Below are 5,503 nucleotides of genomic sequence, written 5' to 3'. Positions count from 1 at the left end.
TATTCTACAGTACTTCTTTACTTGATAGTAGAATTCATTAGATCAATTCTCTTTCAACGTCATGGTGCTCAATAGTCAGAGAGAATGACAGTGTATATGGATATTGAGTAAAGAACAAGTCTCTAATGAAATAATTAGCCCTTGTGTGAACAAGCCTTTTGATGAAATAATTGAAAGAAGGCCATTATGGAGAAAATGCTGAATGATAGTGTCTACAGTTTTATTTGAAGGAAATTACTGGTTAGAGTTGTTAACGTGGAGTTAGCATTGGTTTTCGAGACTGTGCTTCTTTTATTGGAGCATACTGATCAACTGAAGCAAACGAGCGACTAATAGTTTGAAGTTATAGCTTACAAAACCTGTTGGAATACAAAATAAAAATACTGATGAGTGCTCACTTCAGCAGCACATATACTAAAACTGCAATGATACAGAGAAGATCAGCACGGCCCCTGCACAAGGATGACTCACAAATTCATGAAGCGTTCCATATTTTTAGGAAATGAAGTGGAGGAATGGGGTTGCCATCCCACAGTCAAAAGCCCTGATCCAGAATTGTTCCTGTCTAAAGGAACTGCAGGGACAAAAATGGAAAGGAGCCTGAGAGAAAGGTAGTCCAGTGACAGGCCCAAATTGGGGTGCCTCAACGGGAGGCACCAGGGCCTGACACTGTTACTGATGCTGTGGTGTGCAAACAGACAGGAGCCTAGCATGGCTGCCCTCTGAGAGGCCCAACAAGCAGCTTTAGATGCAGATACCAATGTCCAACCAATGGAAGGAAGCCAGGGACGACTACGGATGCACTGAGATAAGCTGGAAGAAGCTGAGAAGGAGGGCATTCCCACAGGTAGACCAGCAGTCTCAACTGACCTGGACCCCTGAGATCTCTCAGACTCTGAGCCACCAACCAGGCAGCATATACCAGCTGATATGAGGACTGCATGGTCTGGCCTCTGGGAGAGAGAAGATGCATCTAACCTTTAAGAGACTTGAGGCCCCACTGGAGTGGGGAGGTCAGGCGGGATGTTTTGGGGGAGAAGGAGGTATGGAAAGTGGAGCAGTCACGGGTAGGCAAAACGGGAGGGGGATGAAGACAGAACTGTAAAAAAGGATTAAAGAATAAAAAGATAAAAATAATGATGAAAGATGGATATTTTAAATACAAGAAACTATTAAAGTCAAAGTTATCTTTTTCTAAATCACTAAATTATGTATAATTGTTAACATCAAGGATTCTTTCTTGCCTGTTAATAAGCAAGGAGATATATTTAATAAGAACTGCATTAAAAATAAAAAAGTTCAAGAGTAGTGACTATAAAGATAAAAGTAGTCAAAATATGTTATGACATATGTCTTTAAAAGTATCATATAAGAACTTCATACTGTCTAACCAAGACATTTTGACATTGTAAAGCTTTTCTTGAAGATAAATATGTACGATGACAAAGTAAATATATAGTTATTTCTTTAAAGTTGATAAAATAAACATATTGTTTGTAATATAAGTATTGGACAAAGGGAGTTATTAAATAACTAATATTTCACTCAAAAATGAATCATTCTGCATCTGTAAAAAGCATTATACATAATACTGTATATTAAAGTACACTTTTCATAGCTAACATTTTCTTTAATTTTTTTTTAATGCATGTGAGCATTCTGCCGCTCTCTTCTGACACATCAGAAGAGGGCATCAGTTCCCATTACAGATGATTGTGAGCCATCATGTGGTTAACGGGAATTGAACTGAGGACTTATGGAAGAGTAGTCAGTGCACTTAACCACTGAGCCATCTCTACGACCCCCTCACAGCAAACTTTTAACAGCAAAAAAAATTCTCTCTAAGTGATTTAGATGTGTTTTCATATTATTTCATTATTTCATATTATTATTTATAATTCCACTCATGTATAAATTATGCAGACAAACTGTATTTTGTATGCACGAATAAAGAGAGAAAGGGGGAAAGAGGATAAAGCACTCCAGTGGGCAGCTGTTTAGGACATATTTATTTTCTACATTTGTTCTATTTTCATCTATCTTCTTGCCTGCATAGGCCTATGTATTATTGTATTTTACTAATAATTGTGTAGTTTATGGAAACTAACATTAATAGAAACAGGAAAGTGATTTATTGAGGTATATTGATATTGAACTTCTAAAGGATTCTGGAATCATAACCTAATGGAAATAGACAGTTCTGGAATGAATAACTTATTCTAACTTTAGGGATCTTTAGAGTCAACTCTAAGTATGTTCTATATGTGTTTTTAACCACAATAGGTCTTCATTCCGTTTAAGAAAAACAAAACAAAAAATAAATAAATAAAACAGCTCACTAAATAAATTAGGGCCTAGGTGGTCTCAAAGGTGATAATGCTTTAAACTCCAGCATGGGAAATATGATCTTCACTAACATACAGAGGTTCACAGATGGTATGTACATTGAAGTATTCAACGGACCTTCAGCAAGTTACTCATCTGCATATTTTGAACATAACCCGTCTTCCCTAGGTAACATTTTCTGGATTGAATTCCCACTTCTAACAGAAGCTTTTTATTACTTAGTCAAAAGGACAGTGAATATAGAGTCTGAGGTTTCCTTTGTTACTTTTGTCCTCATGCTAAGCGTAGAGCCAGGCCTAAATGTGTTCCTTCAACTTTCTGACTGTCTCAAACCCTTCCCCTTTTCTGATAAAACTGCTCCCAGAGAGAAAACTAAAGAAGGATTGTGCATGGAAGGACTTCAATTTCTCTCTGAGTTACTGTCAATTTAACATTTCAATTTATTGAAAGAATTAGACTAATATAGTGGGCGACAGAGACTGTTTCCCCTGCCATTGAATGCAGTCTGGGCTGAACATACAGCTCAGTTAGAGGGCATGAAAGAAGTAATAAGTTCTGTCCCTGCCCTGTTTATACAGCAGGGTGTGTAGTCTCAGCTCTAGGGAGGTAATGGCAGGAGAGCAGGCGTATGTAAAGTACTGGTGGTTTGAATAGGTATAGCCCCAGTTGGCTCTTAGAGTCCATTGCTTGGAAATAGGGAGTGGCTTTATTAGGACTTGTGGCTGTGTTAGTGGAGGTGTGGCCTTGGAGGAAGTGTATCACTGGGAATGGGCTTTGAGGTTATAGAAGCTCAAGCCTGGCACAGTGAGTGTTTCCTCTCTTCCTGCTGCTGCCTTTGGATCCAGGTGTAGGACTCTCGGCCTCCTTTCCAGTGCCATGTTTATCTGGCTGTAGTCATGCTTCCTGCTATAACAATAACCTCTGACCTCTAAGCCAGCCCCAATTAAATGTTTGCCTTTGTAAGAGTTGCTGTGATCAAGATGTCTCTTCACGCAACAGAAACCCTAACTAAGACATAATGCTAATTCTCAGATAAATACTGTGTAGATATATAATTACAGTATATAATTGATATATTTAGTAAATGTGTGCTATTTTTGTTCCATATTAGCTAAATATGATACCCTCTTGCATAAAAAATGTTCCTGAATTATAGAAAGGATAAATGTTTATCATTGTTATCCTTTCAAGTGATGGAAATAATTTCTAACTTGATCTTTATGATATAATTAAGGTTCTGACATGCTAAACTGACTGTGAAGTTGTTAAAGAACTATTTAGAACAGTTGAAAACATGTTTTGTAGAATGTGAGACTTTTTTTTTTTACAAACAGCTCAGCATTATTTTTGTCTAAAATAAACAAGGGATATAACACAGAACGTTTCACTTTGACAGAATTAACAACAAAGGAAAGACGTGACAAAGGTTCTCACCAGCGTGAAGTTGGCTTGATTAGGAACTTTTCCATCGAATCTTTTTAGTTATGACTCTGAGCCATGAATCTTATTAAGACTCTAAACTGAAAAGAGAACAGGAAGGTTGTTTCTCTGATATAGATAGATAGATTGATACATAGGTAAATAAATAGATGATAGAGAGATAGATAGGTAGGTAGGTAGGTAGGTAGATAGATAGATAGATAGATAGATAGATAGATAGATAGATAGATAGATAGATAGATATCCCCTAAATCTCCATAATGATATGCTCCTTTGCAGACTACCTCATCTACATCAGCATCGCCTTCCTAACCTGAAAAATGTCTCCAGGGAAGTCCAGCAGCTACTTTAGAGAACAGAAATAAAAAATTATGGGGCCTGTTTAAAACTATGGAGTAATAAAGGACAAATAGATGTCTCCATTATAAATGTCGCCTCTGTTGCTTTATGTGCTAAAGCATTTTCCTCTCAGGTTATGAGGACTTGACCAATTCTTACTCACAACACTGAAACCAATTGAGGAAAAACTGATTCCATTTCAAGCCTGGATGGGTGTGGACTGATGGGTGGTTTGATGAAGGCAGTCATATGATGACTTTTTATAAGAAAACATTTGACAAGCTGTCAAAACTCTTTTGGAAAAAGAAATGGTGGGTAGAATTGCTCTGAGGAATATGTGTCAATTCAGTTATCTTATTCCTACATCATATTTTGATGCTATTTGAGTGATCTCTGTGGATCTTATGCTAGAAATTAGGGTAAAAAAGGAAGACAGATTGCTTTTTAAGCATTCAATTAATGAAACAGTGGTTACATTAATGCCAGAAATTTGAAAATGTTTTTACTAATTCTCTGAGGAATTAATGCAGTGCATTTTGATCATATTCCCCCCAAATCTTCCCTTTAACTCTTTCCATTAAAATAAGTAAGCTAATTTTTACAATGTCTTAGACAAATTATTGATGATACGCAAGCACAAATGGCTTGGCCAAATAGCTCATTTGTATGTCAAACAAATGACAGAAACTGTATGTCAAAGGTTTATATTACAAATATTAAAAGACTCTGAAGGGGAAATCGTTCAAGAAATAGCAAAAGAAAGATAATTCCTGTTTAGCAAACAAAAGTCTTTAATTTTCCATCTGGGTACTGAGACTGAGAAACTGCCCTGTAGAGGAAGGACATGCTAATATATACATGCATACATTCATACATAATATATACATATATATACACATATATTATATAATTATATATAATATATTATAAAATATAAAATGCCTTTTTGAAAAGGTCAAATTTCTGTACATTATGCGTTTTTTGATATTTTAAACAATTAATTGGTGGCAAACTTGACCTTGAGACTCTCACTATTTTGAAAGTCCTTTGCCTTACTGGGACTCCATCAGTGGTACAGCTAGCCATGCTCCAACAGCAGCTGAATGAGAGTGTTCACACTGTGTCTTGAATGGAACACTGTTTCACCTGACAGAAAATGTCTACTTAACTGACACACCACCAGGGCATAGTTCATATAACAGATTAAACTTTCAGACACCTTGTGACTTGATGCTGACAATTGTCAGTCTGTGCCTTTCTGACCATCACTCTAACACACGTGTTCTCCCAGCATCCCAAAAGAGTTACAGCGTGAGGAAGCTTAACTGTATTTGATATCGCTGTCAAAGCGAGATACAGATAGTGTAATTTATTTCTA

At 36.6% G+C, this 5,503-nt stretch overlaps 1 non-coding gene across 1 annotated transcript; it reads left to right on the top strand.

Moving 5' to 3' along the window:
* Positions 1–390: 390 nt before the first annotated feature.
* Rnu6-321 (RNA, U6 small nuclear 321) lies at positions 391–497 on the top strand. The gene has a single exon (XR_005504206.1). It is a non-coding gene; the product is annotated as a U6 spliceosomal RNA (small nuclear RNA).
* The last annotated feature ends 5,006 nt before the right edge of the window (positions 498–5,503 follow it).

The sequence above is a fragment of the Rattus norvegicus genome, chromosome 4 (assembly GCF_036323735.1).
Source record: "Rattus norvegicus strain BN/NHsdMcwi chromosome 4, GRCr8, whole genome shotgun sequence".
Classification (NCBI taxonomy): Eukaryota; Metazoa; Chordata; class Mammalia; order Rodentia; family Muridae; genus Rattus; species Rattus norvegicus.
The sequence above is the reverse complement of the archived record's forward strand: the minus strand, read 5'-3'. Positions and strand labels throughout refer to the sequence as shown.